The 27,410-nt window shown below is 39.5% G+C and overlaps 1 pseudogene; it reads left to right on the top strand.

Annotated features, from left to right (window-relative positions):
* Nucleotides 1-22,652: 22,652 nt before the first annotated feature.
* Nucleotides 22,653-27,141, top strand: LOC145823786 (uncharacterized; annotated as a pseudogene).
* The last annotated feature ends 269 nt before the right edge of the window (nucleotides 27,142-27,410 follow it).

Below are 27,410 nucleotides of genomic sequence, written 5' to 3'. Positions count from 1 at the left end.
CAGGTGGTCTACAAGGTCAATAGCTGGTCGGTGGCCTTCCCACAGATTCCCAGGGTGGAGTTTCAGCCTTCTGGAGCCTTGTGCAGTGTTCTGAGGTCAATTGCAAACAAAGGCAAGTCGGGGCGTCGCGAGGGATTTCCCGACAAGGCGACTCGAGCATGCATGCACCCTTATCATTTAAGGCAGAGCTGAGGTAGTCCACATTCATGTAGCTTGCATGCTAGTTTAATTGCTTACTTAGTTAGTTTGTTAATTAATTAGAGTTGTGTAATAATTAGCTGTAATTTATTATTCATTTTGGTTGTGTAATAACTAGCTTGATTAGATTAGCTTAGATTAGCTAGTTGGTGTTGTATTATTTATTCGGACCCTCCGTTGAGAGGGCCAACTGTTGTAATAAGTGTGCGTGTGTGTGATGCATGTCTTCCAACCCGACGTCTTTTTTCCTTTTATTTACCAGCTTATGATGGTTAATTTTAGGGCACGTTTCAATTAGCATTCTTATGCTTGCATATTTGCATCCATTCATCTGTCTTGCATGCACCGGGCTCGGCGCATCATACTAACTGCATTGTATTTCAATTCCAAGTTGAATACATATTATCTGTAGCATCTCATATGCCATCTTAGAATAGCCGAGCCTACTTCTAGTTGCATTTTGTATGTGTTGCATTAGGCATTCTTAACATAGCTAGGATCATGCATTGATTTTTAACATAGCTTTTGTTTTGCCGCGGAGTACTCCGTAAGTGTTTATGCTTTAGCATCCTTGCATGCGTGTGAGTGACTGTCATGATAGCATGCTTGCCATGAGGCTAACTAATTATGTAATATACCTGCCTGAAATGCCTGTGGGTGAAGGTTGGGTTACTTGAATTGGAACAATTCATTGATTGCGAGTTTTAAGCCCACTTGAGAGTGGCAAATCACCATGTTTTCTAAGCCCACTTGAGGGTGGCAAATCCACGTCTTAGCCTACTTACGAGTAGCACCATCAAACCATTTTCAAATACAAACATGAGATGATTTGCTCCAACTCAGGCGATCCAGTCTATACTTGATTATTGCGCGCATCACATAGTATTTCTAGGCTAATACACCGGAATAAGAACGCATATGTTTTCAAAACAAAATATCATGTTTAGTAGTGGCCGATCTTTGATCGGACGAGCGGGGGTGCTCATAGTTGACCTTCCCCAATCGTACCCAAGTTCCTGAGCCGAGGCAACTTTGGTGATGACGGACACGTGGCCTTAAACAACGAGTCAGGGTTTCCTAAATTCTCCCAAAATAAAATATTTAGGTGGTGACTCTGTATTTGACAAAGCAGTCCATGTTTGGCACTTTTTCTAAATATCAGTTTTTCAAAACGATTTGTCGGATTTTGACTCTTTGGTGATTTATCGGTCTTGCATTGCACTCTACGAGATTAGATTCAGAACCGTGGCATTTGAGTCCGAACTGTAGTGAGCCCAATGAACAAAACGGGATTCTCCCGGGACGTTCGGGGACGTCTACAGTGCGATTCTTGTCATTCATTTTGTTCAGCCTTATGGAAAATATATATGTATATCCAGAAACAATGTGACATTGCTTATGCATTTGATAAATTTACATTTTTTTTTTAGATACTATGAATTTAATTACTGATCATCCAATAATTTTCTCACTATACAATCCGTCAACATGTGCACCAAAGTAAAAATCAATCTACCAATCCATCAACAGCTGCACCAAAATAAAAATCAATATACCAAATCTTTTTGTGTGAAACTATAGTGTTCAATATCTGCCTATTTTTTCTGTTACTCATTGTTCATGAAAAGGTAGTGAAGGAGATAAATATTGAATAGATTACAGTTGTGAAATTATTATTAAAAAAGAAAGAAAGACATATTACGATGTTTGAATGTGTTTGATGTTTGAATGTTTACCATTTATGAGAAAGTAGTGGAGGAGACCAAAATTGAATAGGCCACAATAGTAGAATTATTAAAAAAAAAAAAAATCATATTATGATAATTGAAAGTGTTTGATGTTTGAAGGCGTTTAAATTCCGAAAGGTGTTTGGTTGTTCGGTAGATGTAAGTGGTTGTGGGATATTTCATAAGTTTGCAAGGATATTTTCAGGATACAAAAAAAAAAAAAAAATAGAAAACATATGTGCTCTTCAGAATGTTAAAATAGTAGTAAATTATTAATAAATAGGAAGGCGCTCTGTCTAATTTATTGTTGAATTACATGGGATAATCAATCTGTGATATGCATTACAAGTCTCATTTCGACGATCCGAGCTGTATAATTTATAAGGTTTTTTTTATATATATATATAGATCATTCTGGATAAAATTTAGATTGATACCATATTATATCCATATAATTTTCTTCATATTGGTCTTAAAAAAAAAATGAATGGGCAACTTCAAAATTATTCTTGTCATTCATTTTTTTTAAAAAAACAAATATAATGAAATCATATAGTTATGATTATCAAATGAATTTAATTTTTTTTTAAATTATCAAAATAAGATATGTGGTGGCTCTATAATCCCAACAACACCCCTCTAGTAAAACAGTGGATGAGAGAAAATGCTTCCCCATTAAAATTGAGAAACACCAAAAGTTTTTTCATTGTTTACAATTATTTTTTTCATTGTTTTCATACATTAATTGAAGCTATCTAATAAGCATATATGTCGTTTTCAAAATATGTTTGGGTGTGCCTATCAAATCCAACACACTTAGAGAATTCAGAAACTGTAACTATCTTTGATTTCTGACCTATAGTTGCAGTGCATTTCAATTTGATCTTTCGAAGCCATGGCGATGTTGGGAAGTTGCAGATACAATATCAAAGGTTAGGATATATATGTATATATATATATTAGTAGGTGTGCGCCCACTCGATGAGTGTGCTGTTAAATCTATAAAATATAAATTTTAATTTTGATTTAAAAATAAATATGTTGTGTGCTGTTCAAGTAGTAAATATGTTGTTTCCCAAACTGAAGATCTTGGGTTTAAGCCTTTTACTTAGTCCGTATTTTCTAGTGTTTAGTACACTAAAAAATAAAAGCCAATGGAAAATATTTTTCATGATCACTAAAAAACAAGTTTTTTAGGGTATGAAATGTTTTTTACTTTTAAAAGGTAGAAAATATTTTCAAAACAAAAACCTTATTAATATCGCCATACTACTTCCGCCACTCTCACCTCCACTACCACACCACCATCATTGTCGCTATCATTGCCACTGCTGCCACACATTACACCACCACTACCACTACTAAATATATAAAAAATAAAAAATAAAAAAATACTATAAAAAAAATAATATTTTAAAAATATTTTTCTCCAAACAAACGGCGCATACATTTGCAATCCTCAATATTTGGCCCTTCAAGCACTTTCTCTCTGCATCTCACATGGTGGGGTCCACAATTGACATTTTTATTGAATAATTTGTGAAAAAAAAAGAAGAAGAGAGAGAGAGAGAGAGAGAGAGAGAGAGAGAGGTAAATTATACTTTTACTTATTAATTGTAACAATTAAGTTTTTAGAATTTAATCTGAATTTCAATATAATTCTACTGCCACTCCACCATTTTAAAAAAGAGAAAATTATTTATAAGTCCTATTAGGGAGACTTGTGCTACATATGGTCCTACTAAAAAACTTATGTTCCCATAAGTCCTGTGTGAAGTTTGTTGACACATTTACCCTCAATGTTACTTGTTAATATCGTAAATAATGGTAAAACTATATATAAGAAATTGAATGTTGTCATAGATAAAGTTTGCGAAATATAACGTGACACCTACATAAACGTAACGTAACGTGACCATATCAGATGGGACATTACATAAACGTAACGTGACGTGATGTAGACGTCCCCGAACGTCCCGGGGGGGATCCCCGTTTTGTTCATTTGGGCTCACTACAGTTTAGGACTCAAAGCCACGGTTCTTAATCTCATCTCGCAAAGTGCAATGCAAGACTGATAAATCACCAAAGAGTCCAAATCCGGCAAATCATTTTGAAAACAAATTTTTAGAAAGAAGTGCCAAACATGGACTGTTTTGCCAGATACAGAGTCGCCACCTAAATATTTTATTGTTGGGGGATTTAGGAAACCCTGACTCGTGCCTAAGGCCACGTGTCCGTCATCACCAAAGTTGCCTCGGCTCGGGAACTTGGGTACGATTGGGGAAGGTCAGCTATGAGCACCCCCGCTCGCCCGATCAAAGATTGGCCTCTACTAACCATGATATTTAGTTTTAAAAACATTATGTGTTCTTATTCCGGTTATTAGCCTAGATTTACTATGTGATGCGCACAGTATACAAGTATAGACTGGATCACCTGAATTGGAACAAAACAATTCATGTTTGTTTTGAAAATGGTTTGCCACTCGCAAGTAGGTTAAATGCAGGTTTTGCCACCCTCGAGTGGGCTTAGAAAAGATGGTTTTGCCACTATCTAGTGGGCTTAAAACTCATAGTTAATGCATTGTTCCAATTTAGATAATCCAACCTTCACCCACAGGCACTCAGGAAGATATATCACATAAGCACATAGCCTCATGGTAAGCATGCTATCATGGCAATCACTCACACATATGCAAGGATGCTAAAGCATAAACACTTACCGAGTACTTCGAGCCAAAATAGAAACTAGTTAGTAATCGATGCATGATCCTAGTTCATGTTAAGATGGCTAATGCAACACATGCAAAATGCGACTAGAAATAGGCTCGGCTAAGAATGGCATATGAGATGCTACAACTAACACGTATTCAACTTGGAATTGAAATACAATACAGTTAGTACGATGCGCCGAGCCCGGTGCATGCAATACAGATGAATGATGCAAACATGCGAGCATAAGTATGCTAATTGAAACATGCCCTAATCTAACCATCATAAGCTGGTAAATAAAAGGGAGAAAGACGTGGGGTTGGAAGACATGCATCACACACACGCATGCTTATTACAAATTCGCCCTCGCTCGAAGGGACCAAAAGAATAATACAATTTAATTAACCTACAAGCTAATTAAATAATTTACAGACCACCTAATTAATTAACAAAACAATTAAGCTAAGGAAAGCGGTAAAAGGCCTCGGAAATAGGGATGCACGCATGCTCGGATTAACTTCGCCCGGAAATCCAATGCCATGCACAAGTTGCCTCTGTTTACCCTGCTCTGCTCCTCTGAGGACTGCACAAGTCCCAAGGTACACCTTATGAACACTGGGGAATGCCACCGGCCATGAGGAATGGTCACCGGCCAAAGGGAAGTGGTCATCGACCATCTATGGAGCTATCGGCCATCCATCGTTGGTCGATCGGCACTTGATGTAGTCGACCGGACAAAGCTTCTTGTAGAACCTGTTTTGACAGCAGCAGAGGGCAAAACAAGGCATGGCAATGCATTTCAAGTAAATGTGTGCACCAACACACCCCTTATTATGTTTATGACTCAAAGGGGGATGGTACTCGATTCTTGGACCACCAATCACGCATTTCAATGCGTGATGGCCCAAGAAACCAAGTTGTGCATTTTGATTTCAAATGACATGCAAACCAAATAAACGCATAAAGCCCAACCTCTATCATACTCAATTCAAGAGGCAAAGCATGCATGCTCTATGCAATGCAACCTAAGCAAGGAGGCTAAGTATGCAACATGAACATGAGGGCAACTATGCAAGTTAGCAAACATGCAAAGTGTAATCTTAACCATGCAAGCATGCAAGATGCAACATGGACAACATGTTAAGTATAATTCATGCCAAATGCATTACAACCTAAGCATGCAAAGGTGCAATGTATCAAACATGCAAAATGCAATGTAACAAACATGGAACAAGGCCAAATATGCAACAACACGTAAGGCAAGCATGCAACAACATGATAGAATGGTCTTAAACTAATTTGGACAGCTCTCAACTAGGCCCAAAACAGTGGCCAAATGCTAAGGAAATGGGGGCCAAGTACACATACAATCATGCATGCAAATGGACCAACACTTAAGCATAAAGGAGGGACTCTTAAGCACACTTAAAAGAGATGAACATGGACACATGGCATGCATACTAAGCTCTGAAATTATGTTAGAAAAGATGCCAAACCAACTAAACAAATCAAGCAAAACATGCACATGACTTTACACACTCAAGGCCTACAAGCTCGAATGCAAAGAGACTATACAAAACATGTTAAGCATGGCCAAAGCAACTGAAAACAGAGCTAAAGCATATTAAAACATGCATAAAAGCTTCACAAAGCTTGGCCAAAATCATGCTAGAACAAGGGTCAAAGCCTAAAGCATGTTAAGGCAAATTCATGGCATTACAAGACAAGTATGCAAGGCATGCATGGTGTTTCTAAAACAAGTAAAAATAGTGCTATATCATGGAAAAATAAGCACAAATAACACTTAAGACATGGCCAACATGAACTTAAAAATGGTGCTCACACGTGAGGCTAAAATGGCACTTTTGAAGGCAACAAGGAGAGGGGATCCCTCTCCTTCTTAGGACCTTAAACCACCATCCTCACCACTGAAATCCCTCAAGATTTCAGTGGTGAGGAGGCCCAAACAAGGTGGTCTCGGAGCTCACCAAAAATAGCACAAAATGGGGCCAAACAAGGCCTAAGAGGGGGTAAACAACCCCAAACACAAAAGTGATATTAAACAAACTTCAAAAGGAGCTCAAAATAAGACTTTTTTCAGTTTATGAAAAAGCCCAAATATGCTTGCAAGATAGGCTAAAAGTGTGTGCAAAAAAGGGGAATAAAGAGGGAAAAGAGGTTACCCTTGAATCCCACTTCCAAGAACACCAAACCAGCAGCCTCTTTGGATCAAAACCAGCTAAAAACCCCCCTCAAACAATAGCTTAGCACCTCAATAACGAATGAGTAGTGTACTCCTAGGTGTTCTAGTGCGAAAACAAGAACAAAAACTCACTTTGGAACACTCAAACCCACACAAATGTAGAGAGAAAGATAGAGATATATAGAGGGAGTGATATATATTCTATATATCAGATTTTTCAACCTTTGAAATGGGAGGAGAGGCCCTCTTTTTATTGAGAAACCAAGGGGGCAAAGCTTTTAAGAGAAGCTAAGGTAAAGGGGCCAAGCTTCTCTTAGAAGCTTGGAGCAAAAGGGCTAAGCTTCTTGGAGAAGCTAGGCAAAGGGGTCAAGCTTCTCTTAGAAGCTTGGAGCAAAAGGGCTAAGCTTCTTGGAGAAGTTAAGCAAAGGGGTCAAGCTTCTTGGAGAAGCTAGACAAGGGTTCAAGCTTCTCTTAGAAGCTTGGAGCAAAGGGTTCAAGCTTCTTGGAGAAGCTAGAACAAAGGCTCAATAGGTTCAAGCTTCCTCAAGAAGCTAAAACCAAGGGTTCAAAAGGTTCAAGCTTCCTCAAGAAGCTAAAACTAAGGGTTCAAAAGGTTCAAGGTTCCTCAAGAATCTAACACAAGGTTCAAAAGGTTCAAGCTTCCTCAAGAAGCTAAAACCAAGGGTTCAAAAGGTTCAAGCTTCCTCAAGAAGCTAAAACAAGGGTTCAAAAGGTTCAAATCCCCCCAAAGAAAAGGTCTCGGCCAGAAAAGGTGGCCGATTGATCGAAACAAAAGGTTGGTCGACCAAAAACAGTGCCAATCGGCCATCATTAATGGCCGATGGCAATAAAACAGGGCCGGTGGTCTCAAGCCATGGCCAGTGAGGTGTGGAGATGGCCAACAAGCCATTCCCTACCCCTCAAAAGCAAAACACAAGTGTTTGGTGCAAAACCAAACACAAAACAGTCAAATCGAGAGGTCTTGAGGCAAGGCGCGTAGCCGAGACCTCCAAGAACTCTGGACGAACACAAACAGGGATGATCATCGAGTGTTCAAACGATGACGTCCAAGTCTCGAGGACGGTCAAAAATGGGGTGTCTACAGTTGCCCCTCTTTGACAGAACTCGAAAGTCATAGCAATGACGGGAGTGAGTGTCAAAGCCCAGAGACGACCCATTTTTGACAAGGTCGAAGACTTAGACAAAGCATACAAGCTACAGACGAAGGTATGCACCCGAGGGCAGGGGCAATATGCAAGACAATGCACAAAGCCAAGCATAACTTATGATCATGCAAAGAAAGCTGTAACGAAGCATATACATACAATAAATGCAACAGTTTAAGCAATCCAACACAAATCCAACTACATTACAATGCAGCAAGGATGTAAGAAAATTATACAATCCTCGCTACATCTCATGCTGAGAACACTAAGAGCGACCGTTGGGGACACCCGAGGTCCCAAACAAGATTCCGACACGTTGCACGCGAAAGGAAAAAGAGTGGCATAAGCAATGGAACATGTTCCAAATGCTCTTAACCAAAGAGGGAGAAACATAGGGACATATCCCGGTGTTTCGGAAAGGTATAAGCATTGGAACGTATTCCAAATGCTCGTAACCAAAGAAGGAGAAACATTGGGACATATCCCGCTGTTTCGGATTGAGTGAGAAACATAGGGACGTATCCCGGTGTTTTAGAAAGGTATAAGCATTGGAACGTATTCCAAATGCCCTTAACCAAAGAGGGAGAAACATAGGGACATATCCCGGTGTTTCGGAAAGGTATAAGCATTGGAACGTATTCCAAATGCTGTTAACCAAAGAGGGAGGAACACAGGGACATATCCCGGTGTTTCGAAAAAGGAGAAGAAACATAGGGACGTATCCCGGTGCTTCAAAAATGGAGAAGAAATATAGGGGCGTATCCCGGTGCTTCGGAACAAGGAGAAGAAACGTAGGGACGTATCCCGGTGTTTCGAGAAAGGAGAAGAAACATAGGGACGTATCCCGGTGCTTCAGAAATGGAGAAGAAACATAGGGACATATCCCGGTGCTTCGGAATGAAGGAGAAACATAGGGACGTATCCCGGTGTTTCGGAATGAAGGAGAAACATATGGATGTATCCCGGGGTTTCAGAAGGAAGGAGAAACATAGGGACGTATCCCGATGTTTCGGAATGAAGGAGAAACATAGGGACGTATCCCGGTGTTTCGGAAGGAAGGAGAAACATAGGGACGTATCTCGGCGTTTCGGAAAAGAGAAGAAACATAGGGACATATCCCGGCGTTTCAGAAAAGAGAAGAAACATAGGGACATATCCCGGTGTTTCGGAAGGAAGGAGAAACATAGGGACGTATCCTGGCATTTCGGAAGGAAGGAGAAACATAGGGACGTATCCCGGTGTTTTAGAAAGAGAGAGAAACATAGGGACGTATCTCGGTGTTTCGGAAAGAGAGAGAAAAACAGGGACGTATCCCGGTGTTTCGGAGAGAGAGAAACGTAGGGACATATCCCGGTGTTTCGAAAAGGTATAAGCATTGGAACGTATTTCAAATGCTCTTAACCAAAGGGGAGAAGCATAGGGACGTATCCCAGTGTTTAGGGACGTATCCCGGTGTTTAGGAATGAAGGCGAAACATAGGGACGTATCCCGGTGTTTCAGAATAAGAAGGCGAAACATAGGGACGTATCCCGGTGTTTTAGAATAAGAAGGAGAAACATAGGGACGTATCCCGATGTTTCAGAATAAGAAGGAGAAACATAGGGACGTATCCCGGTGTTTCGGAAAGATATAAGCATTGGAACGTGTTCTAAATGCTCTAAACCAAAGGAGGTCTAACCCGTCGCACGCGCGAGAAGAAAGAACAATAATGCAAGTGAAAAGGTGTATAACAACGCAATTGGAATGTGCATGACAATGCAAGTAAAGAGGTGCACAAAAGAAGTGCGATAAAATGCATTTTCTATGCAAGTATGGGGGCATTTTTTTTATGCAACATTGAAAGCATATTCCATGCATGAATCATAACGATGCGCGACACGCATGCAACAGAAGTGTAAATGAAAGTGCACATTCTATGCATAGAGGGGCATCAAATATGTACTCTGGTGCCTTCGATTTACCTCTCGGAGGACTTGGCAACACGCTCAGCTCAAAAGGGGACACCCTGTTTATATTGGCGAGAGATAACATCTGCAGTTGCTTAAATTGCTATTCTGACTTGAAGCATGCTTAAGCTTGTAGTAGGGGCACACTCATTCTTCGGAGCACTGACAAGGTCTGAAGAGGTACATCCGGAGTACAATCTCAGAATTTGCCGAAGTTGAAACACACTAAGATGCTCCAAATTTTCCTTTTTTTTTTTCTTTTGCTTTGCAGTCTGGAACCCACATAGCTTCAGATAGGTCCTTGTTTTACTGTTCACACTTATCGGGGGTGGACCCTGCAGTTTTATGAAAGAACAAATACTGTTTTGCACAAATGCGGAGAATGGCACAGGACTTTGAGCACAAGATGATTTTTTTTTGAAATTGAGAAATGAGTTCTCGACCGGGTATTGAGCCTACAACTGAATACAGCGAAAAAGTCTCAATAACGGAAAACAAAAAAGTAAACAACCTAAACACATCGAGACACACTTGGAACGACTCAAAGCAAGAATCGAGACAAACAAAACAAAAGACATGACACACAGACGTGTTACAAAGACGAGAGACCTCTCGGTGCACGAGGAGCTAGTTTCTCCGAGTATTGTTTCCCACCCTTTCTCATTTGTGATTCTTACATCACTCGGCCCTCAAGCTCTGTTTTTCTGGAAAATCCATTTTCCTCACTTTTTCTCTCAGCGCACATCTCTCTATTCTTCAATCTCTCATTTTTTTATCCCTCCCGTGAGTGGTTGATGGATAAACAGAAAGTTGTGGGCTCTTGCCCCTAGCATTTCGCTAGATTTTTCTTCTTGTTCACAACAGTGAGTTTCTCCCACAGAGGGGCTGCGCTACAACTGGGTGTGTAGCAAATCTACAGTTGACATCGGTGGACAATGCTCTGCTGGGGAGTTTGGACATGATCAGATCTGCCCAGATAAGGGAATGGGAATATCTTGATCCATTCCAGTTCGTGCTTCGCATTTGGTTTGATACCTCGTTGTTTGGAGGATGAGAGAGCTTTCGGCATTTTGCTATTAGTTTCTGTTCTGCCCTTTTCTGGCAGATACGGTGCCCTTTCTGCAATTGCATTGACAACGGGGAAAAGACAGGAAGCCTAACTCAACTGTGCCCCTAGTTCATTATTTTGACCATTTTTGTTTTTGCTTTCTACTAAAACAATTTTGACCAACATGAGAGTCAGATTAACATGCTTGTTCGATTTTCTGATTTGAAATCATGCAAGTCAGGTTATGAGCACTGAAAATTTTCCTTTTTTGGGTCCAAGAAATGGTCCAGTTTTTGAAATAATTTTCGAGAAATTAGTCAACCTCAGTAAAAATTTTCAAAAACCATTTTTGCAAACGGCCACTACTCAACGAGCACAGAACTTACTCTTGAGATGCACAACCTCAGATCTGAAGGAAAATTGCCCCTTGTCTGAACGGCACTGTATGGCAACAAAAAGTTGCCCCTTGTTTGAATGGCACCGCAGCGCTTTGTATGGCAACAAAAAGTTGCCCCTTGTCTACATTGAGTGACGATCACAACCGAACTCTCGGATATAAAGAAGGCAAAGATGATCAAAACCATTACATGGACACAATCGAATTGGAAGTATTTGTGGCTGGACTTCAGAACGAAGTTGCCTACGTATCCCAAACATGGGAATCAAGCCTTACACAGTTCGGGTTAAGGTACACTCGTGTATTAACCCTCACCTTTTACGCTCTAACTTTTGCCAAGGCCGCCCTTCTGGGTTTTCAACCTTGCGAGCTTTGTTTTTCTTTTCATTTCTTTTTATCTTTTTTTTTATTTCTTTTTTTTTTCATTTCTTTTTTGTTCTTTGCATTTTTGTTCTTTTTTTTTTTGTTCTTTTCTTTTCTTTTTTTTTTGTTCTTTTTCTTCTTTTTCTTGCTCTAACTTTTGTCTGGGTCGCCCTTCCGGATTTTCGGCCCAGCGAGCCTCTCAAGGGTAAAAGTGTAGCTTTGTCCATGTCAAATGGTTTTAGGATCCTGAAGTCATCTAAATCCAGGAGAATGGCTGTTGTTCGCTGACAATGTAGGAGTCCATCCAACGGGGGGCTGATTTTGCCCCTAGTGTTGCGGATAGGAACTCAGTTGTTCTTCAGCAGAAACTGTCTTCTTTTCTCCCTTTTGGGATTTGGCATTCTTGCCGACCTTCTTTGATTTGTGGAATGATCGATCTTCGGCTCTTCGAGCACATTTGAAATTCTTTGCCCCTAGTTCTAGGGGTGCTTCTGATCTAGCTTTGCAAGCTTCTTTTGATGACATCTGATCTTCTTGATCTGACTTTCTTGCCTCTTGTTCAAGGGCTGCTTTGAATCTGGCCACACAGGCCTCACGTTGTAGTTGACCATTGAACATTCTGAATTTAAGTCCAAGGTTTGACAATGAGGGGTCGAGTCTTGAGGCTGAGAGCGATCCTAGGCTGCACAATCTCAAGAGCGATTCCACACAGGTCTTTGCAAGATCGCGCAAAACATTTTTTTTGAAATCTTTTAAGAAAGCGACAAATCGCTCGCGCTGAAGACAGTGTGGAGCCAATCAGGATCAAGCCAGGATCCTTCTCAGTACTCACATTAACAAGCATGATCTCAATCATTAAGGGCTTAGCACGCCTCCATTTCTCTCAATTTGATCAAAGTTTTGCAAATCTTGAGGAATTCCTTCCTCTTCGTTTTCATCACAATGTTCAAAAAGTTTTGAAAAATTTAGGTCAATGCAATGATTTTCAAAGCACAGAAAAGCAGGTGAAAAGCACTGTCGTTTCATTCAAACTTCTGGCACAACTGACGCAAGACAGAAGCAAACACAAGAGTGTGAGAATTACTGCTTTTTCATTCAGATCTGTTGGCATAACTGGCTCTAAGGCAGAAACAGACTCAAAAGAAAGCAAAAAGACAAACACAAAACAAGATAGTGATGCCCGAGGTAACACCCCCGGAATCACCCAACCTTCGTACAACAGGACTGACTCGATACAACAAGACAGACCCTAACTGACTCAGTATGAAAAGACTGACTCAAAACAAAGAGATAGACTCAAAACAAAACAACAGAACTGACTCAATACCCAAGCCAGAATGTACAAAAACCAGCATTCACAAATGCTCAAAACAGTGCGTGCCATACACCACATCTGAAATAAACTGAACGCCGCCCGCAGGTGGTTCATCCCCCGATCACATAGTCACATTATCCCCCACAAGTTCACTGATCAAGTGCCAATAGACTTTGCAGAGCTTGGTGCGACGATGACCTCATTGTCAATCAGATTTTGTATCTCATGACGAAGACGGACGCAACTGTCAGTGTCATGACCGGTTTGTTGATGGAAAGCACAGTACTTAGCCGGGTCATGCTTTGTAGGGAGAGGGTTGGGTAGAGGCCGTTGTTCTAACGGTTTCAGATGTCCTTTCCTGAGTAGGACCCCCAGGGCTTTAGACAAAGGCATATAGAGTGGGATGAAAACCCTCTTGCCTCGTGGTAGATAGTATGAAGTTCGGGGGTTTGGATTGGATGCACCAACAAAGGGGGTGGATGTTCTTGGTGTGGTGGTGGCGACCATGCCCACTTCGGAAGATCTTGCAGCTACATCACCGCTGGTGGTTGCATTCGAACTGCGGTTGAATGCCCTCTTGGGCTGCTCCCTGTCATTGTCAATCAAACCCTGCTTCAAGGCATCCTCAATCTGTACCTCCATCTCATGTAGATCTGAAAAGGTAGGGAAGGGGAGAACGATCATCTTCTGCATAAGCTTGGGTTGGAGGTTGCGCACAACCATCCGTATTTGATCTTTGTCAGTCGGCCTAATGGTCATCATTGAGGCCTTGGCCCTCCACCGAGTTACAAAATCGGAGAAACTCTCCTTTGGCTCCTGCCTAGTCGTCTCGAGATCACGGGTTGTAATCTCGATTTGTGTATTGTAGGAGTATTGATTAACGAAATCCTCGGCCATCTCATCCCAATTCCTCTTAACATCGTCTTCCAGTTTTGTATACCAGATGGCTGCTACACCCGACAGGGTCTGGCCGAATAATGAAATCTTCTGTAGTCTGGTGAGGCCCATCGGCCGTAGTATGTCTGAGAACAACCGTAGATGTACCATGGGATCCCCGAATCCGTCAAAGCGGTCAATTTGTGGCATCTTGAACCTATTTGGCAGTGTCACAATTGCGTCAGTGTACCCGTCCTCAATGTCCGGGATGGACTTTACCCCCTGGGATTTCTTGAACAACTTTTCAAGCTTGCTCAACTTTAACGTTGTATGATCTACCTCAAACTCAAAGGGAGAGTCTGGTAGGTTGATTAGTGCTTTAGACAGCTGGGGTAAGATTGGGGGTGGAGCCGGCCCTATCGGAATGTCCGTACCTTCCTGGACATTTGGCGTCTCCCCGGGTATTGGATCTACTGGTCGGGGGGGAGCTTGATGCGAAACAGATGCTCCGTTTTGCTATTGCAACCTGGTGATTAGCTCTACTTGCTGGGCCATGACTGCAGCCTGCTGTTTGGCAAATTCTGCTTGGCGGGCAGCATCTTGCTGCATGAGTTTCATACTTTCTTGGAGTTGACGCATCATTTCCTCCATCCCTGCCATGTTCTGCTGTTCTAGCTGAATGACTAGTATATCTATCCCTACAGTAGAAACTGAGGCCTCAGCATGACTGTTCACTGGTGGGGTGGATAAGGGCCACTGATCTGGTAACTGTTGAACTGGTGATCTGTGCCTGATTGGCCCTTTTACCCTGCCTCTGGCAAAGGAACACTGATTGCCCTTGAACTGAATCTCTGACCTGACAAAGTCTATCAGTACAAGTCCGATGAACCCGGGGGATGTTGGAGCCTTCTGAAGCTATGGTTCCGAGACTACCTTGCAAAAGAGAAAACAAGCAGCATCTCAGCCCGATTTCACCAGAACAGATATGAGCATTGCTGAATGACTGTGCTCTCTACTGAATTCTGCCCAAAATTTTTCCTGTAAACTGATACCCTCAAGTAAAACTGATTTCCTCAAAATACTGATGCCCTCAAGCCTGATACCCAGACTTGTAAACTGATACATATAACCTGTAGAGACATACTCTGACAGCATATACCAAGCAAATAAAAGCCAAAACATCCCTATGTTGGGGTAGGGTTTCCCTGTCCTATTTTGTCAGGAGCTAAGGTTTCACTACGCACACAGCGGTTTCAAACAACCTACAATTGAGTAAGCAACCTGTCCTAGTTTGGAATGGTCACTACCGTTTCCGATATGCACTAGGTCGAATGGTCAGAAAGGGTGCCCTAGTAAAAACTGGGGTTTATGTTCCCATCGTGGCAGAGCCCGTAACCGGTCAGCCTTGTGGCACGCTTCTCAAAGCGAGCCTCTGGCAAACCGTTCAGGAATAGCAGATGGCAAACACGGTGTCCTAGGCGCACCAATGCAAATGCAATGTAAAGAAACACATAAGTGTAAACAAAACAAGATATCATGAGTTCGAGTCAAGTTCTCTAACTCCTCAGCAGAGTCACCAGAAACTGTAGACGTCCCCGAACGTCCCGGGGGGGATCCCCGTTTTGTTCATTTGGGCTCACTACAATTCAGGACTCAAAGTCACGGTTCTTAATCTGATCTCGCAAAGTGCAATGCAAGACTGATAAATCACCAAAGAGTCCAAATCCGGCAAATCGTTTTGAAAACAGATTTTTAGAAAGAAGTGTCAAACATAGACTGCTTTGCTAGATACAGAGTCGCCACCTAAATATTTTATTGTTGGGGGATTTAGGAAACCCAGACTCATGCCTAAGGCCACATGTCCGTCATCACCAAAGTTGACTCAGCTCGGGAACTTGGGTACGATTGGGGAAGGTCAGCTATGAGCACCCCCGCTCGCCCGATCCAAGATCGGCCTCTACTAACCATGATATCTAGTTTTAAAAATATTATGCGTTCTTATTCCGGTTATTAGCCTAGATTTACTATGTGATGCGCACAGCATACAAGTATAGACTGGATTGCCTGAATTGGAACAAAACATTTCATGTTTGTTTTGAAAATGGTTTGCCACTCGCAAGTAGGCTAAAATGCAGGTTTTGCCACCCTCGAGTGGGCTTAGAAAAGATGGTTTTGCCGCTATCTAGTGGGCTTAAAACTCATAGTTAATGCATTGTTCCAATTTAGATAATCCAACCTTCACCCACAGGCACTCAGGCATATATATCACATAAGCACATAACCTCATGGTAAGCATGCTATCATGGCAGTCACTCACACACATGCAAGGATGCTAAAGCATAAACACTTACCGAGTACTCCGAGCGAAAACATAAACTAGTTAGTAATCGATGCATGATCCTAGTTCATGTTAAGATGGCTAATGTAACACATGCAAAATGCGACTAGAAATAGGCTCGGCTATACTTAGAATGGCATATGAGATACTACAACTAATATGTATTCAACTTGGAATTGAAATACAATGCAGTTAGTATGATGCGTCGAACCCGGTGCATCCAATACAGATGAATGATGCAAACATGCGAGCATAAGTATGCTAATTGATACATGCCCTAATCTAACCATCATAAGCTGGTAAATAAAAGGGGGAAAGACGTGGGGTTGGAAGACATGCATCACACACACGCATGCTTATTACAAATTCGCCCTCGCTCGGAGGAACCAAAAGAATAATACAATTTAATTAACCTACAAGCTAATTAAATAATTTACAGACCACCTAATTAATTAACAAATCAATTAAGCTAAGGAAGGCGGTAAAAGGCCTCGGAAAGAGGGATGCACGCATGCTCGGATTGACTTCGCCCGGAAATCCAATGCCATGCACAAGCTGCCTCTGTTTACCCTGCTCTACTCCTCTGAGGACTACCCAAGTCCCAAGGTACACCTTATGAACACTAGGGAATGCCACCGGCCATGAGGAATGGTCACCGGCCAAAGGGAAGTGGTCATCGACCATCTATGGAGCTATTGGCCATCCATCATTGGTCGATCGGCACTTGATGTGGTCGACCGGCCAAAGCTTCTTGCAGAACCTGTTTTGACAACAGCAGAGGGCAAAACAAGGCATGGCAATGCATTTCAAGCAAATGTGTGCACCAACACACCCCTTATCATGTTTATGACTCAAAGGGGGATGGTACTCGATTCTTGGACCACCAATCACGCATTTCAATGCGTGATGGCCCAAGAAACCAAGTTGTGCATTTTGATTTCAAATGACATGCAAACCAAATAAACGCATAAAGCCCAACCTCTATCATACTCAACTCAAGAGGCAAAGCATGCATGCTCTATGCAATGCAACCTAAGCAAGGAGGCTAAGTATGCAACATGAACATGAGGGCAACTATGCAAGTTAGCAAACATGCAAAGTGTAATCTTAACCATGCAAGCATGCAAGATGCAACATGGACAACATGTTAAGTATAATTCATGCCAAATGCATTACAACCTAAGCATGCAAAGGTGCAATGTATCAAACATGCAAAATGCAATGTAACAAACATGGAACAAGGCCAAATATGCAACAACACGTAAGGCAAGCATGCAACAACATGATAGAATGGTCTTAAACTAATTTGGACAGCTCTCAACTAGGCCCAAAACAGTGGCCAAATGCTAAGGAAATGGGGGCCAAGTACACATACAATCATGCATGCAAATGGACCAACACTTAAGCATAAAGGAGGGACTCTTAAGCACACTTAAAAGAGATGAACATGGACACATGGCATGCATACTTAGCTCTGAAATTATGTTAGAAAAGATGCCAAACCAACTAAACAAATCAAGCAAAACATGCACATGACTTTACACACTCAAGGCCTACAAGCGCGAATGCAAAGAGACTATACAAAACATGTTAAGCATGGCCAAAGCAACTGAAAACAGAGCTAAAGGATACTAAAACATGCATAAAAGCTTCACAAAGCTTGGCCAAAATCATGCTAGAACGAGGGTCAAAGCCTAAAGCATGTTAAGGCAAATTCATGGCATTACAAGACAAGTATGCAAGGCATGCATGGTGTGTCTAAACCAAGTAAAAATAGTGCTACATCATGGAAAAATAAGCACAAATAACACTTAAGACATGGCCAACATGAACTTAAAAATGGTGCTCACATGTGAGGCTAAAATGGCACTTTTGAAGGCAACAAGGAGAGGAGATGGCCCTCTCTTTCTTAGGACCTTAAACCACCATCCTCACCACTGAAATCCCTCAAGATTTCAGTGGTGAGGAGGCCCAAACAAGGTGGTCCCGTAGCTCACCAAAAATAGCACAAAATGGGGCCAAACAAGGCCTAAGAGGGGGTAAACGACCCCAAACACAAAAGTAATCTTAAACAAACTTCAAAAGGAGCTCAAAATAAGACTTTTTTCAGTTTATGACAAAGCCCAAATATGCTTTCAAGATAGGCTAAAAGTGCGTGCAAAAACGGTAACTAAAGAGGGAAAAGAGGTTACCCTTGAAGCCCACTTCCAAGAGCACCAAACCAGCAGCCTCTTTGGATCAAAACCAGCTCAAAAAGCCCTCAAACAATAGCTTAGCACCTCAATAACCAAAGAGTAGTGTACTCCTAGGTGTTCTAGTGCAAAAAGAAGAACAAAAACTCACTTTGGAACACTTTGACCCACACAAATGTAGAGAGAGAGATAGAGATATAGAGAGGGAGTGATATACATTCTATATATCAGATTTTTCAACCTTTGAAATGGGAGGAGAGGCCCTCTTTTTATAGAGAAACCAAGGGGGCAAAGCTTTTTAGAGAAGCTAAGGTAAAGGGGCCAAGCTTCTCTAAGAAGCTTGGAGCAAAAGGGCCAAGCTTCTTGGAGAAGCTAGGCAAAGGGGTCAAGCTTCTCTTAGAAGCTTGGGGCAAAGGGGTCAAGCTTGGGCCAAGCTTCTTGGAGAAGCTAGGTAAAGGGGTCAAGCTTTTTGGAGAAGCTAGACAAGGGTTCAAGCTTCTCTTAGAAGCTTGGAGCAATAGGTTCAAGCTTCTTGGAGAAGCCAAAACAAAAGTTCAATAGGTTCAAGTTTCCTCAAGAAGCTAAAATCGAGGGTTGAAAAGGTTCAAGCTTCCTCAAGAAGCTAAAACACGAGTTCAAAAGGTTCAAGCTTCCTCAAGAAGATAAAACAAGGGTTCAAAAGGTTCAAACTCCCTGGAAGAAAAGGTCTTGGCCAGAAAAGGTGGCCGATTGACCGAAACAAAAGGCTGGTCGACAAAAAACAGTGCCGGTCGGCCATCATTAATGGCCGATGTCTATAAACAGGGCTGGTGGCCTCAAGCCATGGCCGGTGAGGTGTAGGGATGGTCAACAAGCCATTCCCTGCCCCTCAAAAGCAAAACACAAGTGTTTGGTACAAAACTAAACACAAAACAGTCGAATCGAGATGTCTTGAGGCAAGGCGCGTGGCCGAGACCTCCGAGAACTCAGGACGAACACAAACAGGGATGATCATCAAGTGTTCAAACGATGACGTCCAACTCTCGAGGACGGTCAAAAATGGGGTGTCTACATGTGACACCTACATAAACGTAACGTAACGTGTCACGTTACGTTTCGCAAACTTACTAGGTTTTTGATTTTTTAAATTGAATGTGAAAATGTTGCTTGTTCATATATTTTGAAATTCACATTCATATAGATATGATCTATGGTAACATTCGTATATTTTAAGTTTGCGAAACGTAACGTGACACCTACATAAATGTAACGTAACGTGACCCCTATATAAGCGTAACGTAACGTGTCACGTTACGTTTCGCAAACTTACTAGGTTTTTTATTTTTTAAATTGAATGTGAAAATGTTACTTGTTCGTGTATTTTGAAATTCACATTCATATAGATATGGTCTATGGTAACATTCAATTTCCTATATATGGTTTTGCCATTATAGTGTATAATAGTATATTAATACCATTTATTTACAACTCATAGGATCTTGTGGAATACATTCCTATCTAAATAGGACTTGAAACTCTATAAGAAATTACACAAGACTTAACATAATATAAGTGTCCGAAATAGGACTTATAAATAAGTCTCCCTTTAAAAAATAAGTAAAAGATAAAACGTGAAAGGTCAAAATAAAATTTGAGTGAAAGATAAAAACATAGATAAATTAAAGTAAAAATTGAGAGAAAGTTGGAGGATGAATTTTTTATTTATTTATTTATTTTTTTATGCCTTTAAAATCTGTTCACATGGCTATTATGTAGGAAGACTTTTTATTCGGTATATCTCCTTAGTGTAGTGTGGGATGAGAAATTATTCAATATTATTGGAGCAAGTCTAGGTAATACTCGAAATAAGTAGTTATTGGTAATCATGAAATCTACCGCTTTTGTATTAGAGTTTTAAAAGACAATATTAAGTATTAACTTATAATTTGAATAGAGTATTGTCCCAGAATATTGATAAATTTCTCGTATAGAACCCATTTCACTCAAGTTATATTTATATACATCTCACCTTTGGAGTCTCAATGGTTAGCCTCCGTTTGGGAAGTGGGTTGGCTTTTTGGCTTTTTGGCTTTTTGGCTTTTTTGGCCTGGGCTAAAAAGCTTGGTTTGGGAAGGGCTTTTTGGCTTTTTGGCTTTTTTGACTTTTTTTGTGAGAGAAGAGTCTAATGATTATGGATTAGATGCGATGTTTTGTTTGTTGTGGCTAAAATAGCCTATTTTTTCTTTTGTGGCTAAAATAGCCAAACAAGCCCCGTTTAGCTCTTGCCAAACGAAGCCTTAGGTTGTTAGCTGCTAGTATATTGTTTCTCAAAATCTGATTGGTGGAAATTGGTGATAATACTTAAGTCTCGTTTGGAAATATAATATTTTAATAATTTTTTAGATTTTTGACTAAAATAAGAGGTAAAAAAAAATTAATATATTTGAAATAATTTTTTAGTTTTTCTGAAAATATATGCAAACAATAGAGAGAATAAGGAATCTTTAACTTTTTGATATATATTGTTAACTTTTTAATTTTTTTTATGACCTTTTAACTTTTAAACTAAAATTTTGAATTGTCAAACGAGACTCAATGTGCTTTGGGAGACTAAGGGACAACAATACACTTTGTATTGTTATTTGTGTAGTGCTGCAAATTGTCAATTCAATTTCGATCAGTTGATTTGGTGAATAGTGCTGTGTGTCTTTAAAACCGTAGTGCTCTTCTTAGTGCTGCTTTTGGCTGGTGTTTCGAGGTCTTCTCTGTTTTTGTTTCTGGCTGCTTCGAAGCACTGTTTAGGTGCATATTTGGCTGCTTCAGTGGAGACTAATTTGGGTCTATTATCTTGGGTTTTAAACAACTTATTTGAAAATAGTTTGTTTATCTATTTGATGAGGTTTCTTCTCTTAATTATTTATGATTATTTTAAATTCACTTAAGGATGATTTTGAGATTTTTTTGACTCATTTGTAATCATTTATAAATTCTTTATTGATAGTGAAATTGGATTACGGTCTCGTAGACGTACCTCATATTGAGAGAATCACGCAGGGCCGACCCTACCCTAAGGCAGGTAAGGCTTGTGCCTTAGGCCCCAAATTTTGGCCGAAAAATAGGGCCCCCAAATTTAAAAAATTGTTAAAGGCCCAACCTTTTTTTTTTTTTTTGGTTTTAAGATCAATTTAAAGGGCCCCAAATGTTTTATTGGGCCCATGTATAATTTAGCCCATATTTATTTATAAATGTGTTTGGCCCATATTTATTAAAATGAAAATATATAAATAAAAACAAAAAAAAAACAAAAACTGAAAATGTGTTTGGGCCCAACCTAAACCATACATACAAATACAATATACAATACATGTCCAGTGCACTGCTAGTGTGGTGAGTACTTCTGTTTTCAATTTCTCTTTAACGAAACGAAGTGATGAAATGAAATGAAAGACTTTTATGTACACCAACTTGAAGGCAGACAGACGCAGAGCATAGCATAGCACATTGTGAGCGACTCACTCTCCCTCTTTCACACACTCCTCCTCCGGCGATTCACTCTCTCTCACACACACTCTCTCTCATGTAAGTCCTCTCTCTCACTATCAGATTTTATTAAATAAAGTTGCCCTAATTTTTTTTATATTCTTTCTCTATCAATCAGTGGAATAATAAATTTGCCCTAATTTTTTTTATTACCTTCTTTATCCATTAGATTTTAATGGAATAAATAATTTAGCCCTAATTTTTTTACCTAGGTATTTATCTATTTTAATTGAATAATTTGTTTGCCCTAATTTTGTTTCATTAAATTTTTTTTTATAATTTATTTGCTATCAGATCAGTGGATTGTGATTTGTGGATTGAAGTGTTTGTGATTTGTGGATTGATTTGAAGTGTTTGTGATTTGTGGATTGATTTGAAGTGTTTGTGATTTGTGGATTGAAGTGTTTGTGATTATAGCCATGTTTCCTAGGAAGTATAGTTCTGGAAATGAAAAGAGAAAGAAGATGATGAAAGTAGAACAATTAATTCAATCTTAATCGGAAGCACTTGATAAATATTTTGGTACCAAGAAACAAGTAGATATTTTGGGTTCAAATGACAATGATGATGAAGATTTGGTAATTGAAGAACCTACTCATTGTGTGAATAATAATGAGAATGATAATTTGGTGATTGAACAACCTAGTGAACATATGAATGGGAATGAGAATGAGAATGAAGATTTGGGGAATGGTGAATCTAGTGAAAGTGAAGATGTCAATGTTGAATGTGGACCTCTAAACATTTATGACCCTAGTAATTGGGACAAGATTGATCAAAATTTAAGGGATTTACTAGTTGAAAGGGGTCCTATAAGAGGTAATGGTGTGAATTTTTCCCTAGATGGCAAAGATAGGCATTTTTCTTCTACATTTTACATGCGACAGTTACAAAATGGAGAGAAGCAGGATAGGAAGTGGCTAGTATATTCAGATGCTTCAGACAAAGTGTTTTGCTTTGTTGCAAGTTGTTTAAGCAAGATGGGAACAATATTCATTTGGCTACTGATGGATTGAAAGATTGGAAGAATATAGGCAACAGGCTTAGAAGTCATGAAACTAGTTATGAGCACTTTATTTGCATGAGCAAATGGATTGAATTGGAAAGTAGATTGAAGAAGAATGAAACAATTGATAGAATTGTTCAAGAACAAATCAACAAAGAGAGGGAACACTGGGGACAAGTGTTACTAAGGATAATTGCTATTATAGCGATCCCGGCTCTTCCTCCTTTGGTTGTTGTATTCGGACTTGGTTCCGTGGATGTCAGTTGTGGTTTATATCTTGTTTCCGTCCTTTAATACTTTGTATTTGAGTTATAGGATGTTTTGGGCAGGATTGTTACAGGTTGGGTGTGATTGGGAGCAAATGGTTGCTGTCCAGAATTTTGGTTCTTCGCTCGAGAGAGGCTTTTGTCGCTCGAGCGAGCTCTGTGTTTTAGATCCTTCGCTCGAGCCAGGGTTCCTTCGCTCGAGCGAGAGTTGAGTTTTGTATCTGGTGGCTCGAGCAAGAGGTCCTTCGCTCGAGCTTGTGTCTGCGTCTAGTTCTGGACCTGAGGGTTGTAATTCTTCGCTCGAACGAGCTTTCCTTCGCTCAAGTGAGCGAGGTCTATGTTTTGGGTTTCTTCGCTCGAGCAAGCATTCTGTCGCTCGAGCGTGCTTCTGGGTTGCATACCTGAAGCTTCGAATTGTTGGCTCAAGCGAGGCTTTCTACGCTCGAGCGAGTATTCTTTGTGTTTGGTCGCTCGAACGACCATTTCTTCGCTCGAGCGAGCCTGTGTTATATCAGTAGACAGAAACGGGATTACACTTCACTTTTTCATCTCTTTTATCTTCAAAACCCTAGATCCATCCTCTCTCTCTCTCTATACACCTTCTCTCTAGGGATTGATCTACTTTTAGTGTGTTTCTACCCTAAGTTCTTTGTAAGAAAGGTAGAGGGTGGTGTGGGCTTCATTTTAATCTGAAGAATCTTGGATTTGGAGCACTTTGGGTTTTGGTCATCTTCTCCATTTGAGCTCTTCATTTTGAGGTAGGGATAACCTACTCCATCTTATGAGTTTTGACATAAGTTTCATGCATTTTGAGTAGTTGGTGATGTTGGGTAATTTTGGAAAAAGTTAGGGTTTGATTTGTAATTTGATAAAAATGGGGTTTTTCATATATTAAACTCCATGTGTATATAAGACTTGAAAAATGGTATTATTAGTGTCAAATTGAGGAAATTGAATCTTAGGGTTGATTTTTGATAAAAGGGGGGGGGGGGGGAATGCCCTAATTATTGTGATAAATTAGTTGGTATAATTAATTTGGGAAAATATGAAATTGAGTTGAGATCCATGAAATTGGAAAATTATGGAATTGAATGGTGTAGTTGGATTAATTTATCAGTCACATATGGAAATGTTGAGATTATATCTGTTTGATGCATTTATTATCTATTTAGAAATAACTGCTTTGGGCTATCGGTGGAGGATAGTCTTGATTATTGTAGACACTGTATGTTGATTAGGGAAAACTGAAACTAATCACATTGTATACGACGGTTGGAATAATACATCGAAGTTGTGTATTGATTGAACATGTATATGATAAACGTTTATATGCATTATGTTGTGTGGGAGGAGATAAGGGATGTACTCCACGGTTTAGGAAGAGATAGGGGATGGACTCCTAAACCGGATGTTATTTGGGAAGAGATAGGGGATGGACTCCAATGATACAGCAAATATGTGTATTAAATGGAAGTGTTAATACAACGAATATGTGTATTATTTGAAGTATGGAGGTGTTTAAATTGTGAGTCATAGACTCATTTGAATTGTGAATCAGGGTTATGTTTTAATGTGAGATGTGGTCTCACTTAACTGTTTGGCCAGGTTCTGAGCCATGTCCATGGAATGATTTGGATAAGTAAAGAATTATGAAATGAAACATGGACTTTATGTCATGGAATTGGATGATGTTGTAAATTGGTTTATAAGTGTTAACCATCTATCAAATGCTATTGTTTTAGTCATTGTTCATATTTGGTTTAGTATATCTCTACTGGGCTGTAGCTCACCCTATATGGGACATCATTTTCAGGTACAGATGGTATGCCACCACCAAGGACGTAGCTGGAGAGGCTAGAGGCTGAAAGATTTTTTGTATTATCTTTTATGTATTGCATGTAAATCGAGCCAGGGGCTTACTTTGTATAAAGAGTTAGTACTCTTCTTTTGTTGTACCCAAGTGTTGACTTGGAAAGTTGTAAGCCTATAGGGCATTTACTTTTATTGTCAACATGTAATACATCTGTAATCAATACTCTGATAAATAAAAATATGCTTTACTCTCTTATGTCAATGCATGTAAAGAATGTTGGGTTTTATGTATTTTTTTTAGGGCGTTACAGTTATTGTGATCACTCTTGCTAAAAATAATTTAGCTTTTCGTGGAGACAATGAGACGATTTATCAAGAAAGAAATGGAATCTTTTTAAGCTTAATTGAAATGCTTGCTAAATTTGATCCAGTAATACAAGAGCACATTCAACGTATTCAAAGGAGTGAAATTCATTACCATTATTTTGGCCACAAAATCCAAAATGAATTGATACAGATGTTAGCGAGTGAGATCAAGAGTACGATTGTGGCAAGAATCAAAGAAGCAAAATATTTTTCAATTATTCTTGATCGTACTCCAGATGTTAGTCATGAAGAACAAATGTCTCTTGTGATAAGATGTGTAGATGTTTCAACTAGTCCGGTAAAGGTAGAAGAATTCTTTTTAGAATTTTTGAAAGTGGATGATACATCGAGGTTTGGAATTTTTAATGTACTTAGAGAGGCATTGCACACACTCCAGCTTGATATTAGTGATATAAGAGGGCAAGGATATAATAATGGCTCTAATATGAAAGGGAGACACAAAGGTGTACAAAAAAGGGTACTTGAAATAAATCCAAGAGCATTCTACACACCATGTGGGTGTCATAGTCTTAATCTTACCCTTTGTGATATGGCTACCTCTTGTTCCAAGACTATCTATTTCTTTAGAGAGTGGTACAACGCATATATGTGTTGTTTTCATCTTCTACAAAGAGGTGGAAAATTTTCAAAGACAATGTGGAAGGTCTCACACTTAAGCCATTATCACAAACTCATTGGGAAAGTTGCATTGAAAGTGTTAAAGCTATACGGTACCAAGCTCCACAAATTAGAGATGCTTTAATTCAGATGGAAAAAGAAGCTGATGATCCCAATACAAAGCGTGAAGTTGAATCCTTAGTTACATCTGAAATTGAGAACTTTGAGTTTTTGCTTGGCATGATTATTTGGCACAATCTATTGTTTGCTGTTAATTCTGTTTGCAAGACATTTCAAGCTGAAGACATGCATATTGATGTTGCTATACATCAATTAAAAGGACTCATTACATTTCTTGAAAAGTATAGAGAAACTGGATTTTTGGAGGCCATGATTGAAGCTAAAGAAGTTGCAATTGAAATGGAGATTGAACCTACATTTCGTGAAAGGCGTGTCATTCATAGAAAGAAACATTTTGATGAGAATGTTGGTGAAGAGGTTGCACAATCAGCTGAAGAATCCTTTAGAGTTAATTATTTCATATATATAATAGATCAAGCTCTTTCTTCACTTAAGAGTAGATTTGAACAATTTCAAATATATGAAGAAAGTTTTGGATTTTTGTTTGATTTGAAGAAGTTAAATTCTACCAATGATGAGTGCTAGAAGACTTATTGTGCTAATCTTGAAGAGTTTTTGAAACATGATGGGCTTATGGATGTTGATGGGAGAGGTTTATTTTCTGAGTTGAAAGTCTTCAAAGAAATTTTGCCAAAAGAAATCAATAGACCAATTGAGGTGATGAATTATTTGAAATTGATGGATGGTTGTTTTCCAAATGCCTAGATTGAGTATAGAATATTATTGACTATTCCAGTTACCGTTGCATCTGGAGAAAGAAGTTTTTCAAAGTTAAAATTGATCAAATCCTACCTTCGATCAACAATGTCACAAAAAAGATTGAATGGATTAGCTATATTGTCTATTGAAAAGGATTTGGTAGTTAAATTAGATTATACAAACTTAATTAGTGATTTTGCAGCTAAAAATGCAAGAAGAGTAGTATTTAAGTGATCGTTGGGTTAATTGTAAGCTGGATATTGCTAAATTATAAAGCAACAAAACCAGTTTTTAATATTTTTGAGTCATTGTACTGATTTCTTCCTATCTTAATATATGAAAGTAAATTTTAGTTTATAATTTTAATGATTATATGTTCAAGTATACTTAAATAAAAAATTTGTGAATACTTATCATTTTATGCATAAATTTTTTATTAAAAAAAATATATTAGAGGAGCCCATTTTCATAGTGCGCCTTAGGCTCCACAAATCTCAGGGTCG

Source organism: Camellia sinensis, chromosome 4, assembly GCF_055761805.1.
Source record: "Camellia sinensis isolate YWXY chromosome 4, ASM5576180v1, whole genome shotgun sequence".
Taxonomy (NCBI): Eukaryota; Viridiplantae; Streptophyta; class Magnoliopsida; order Ericales; family Theaceae; genus Camellia; species Camellia sinensis.
The sequence above is the reverse complement of the archived record's forward strand: the minus strand, read 5'-3'. Positions and strand labels throughout refer to the sequence as shown.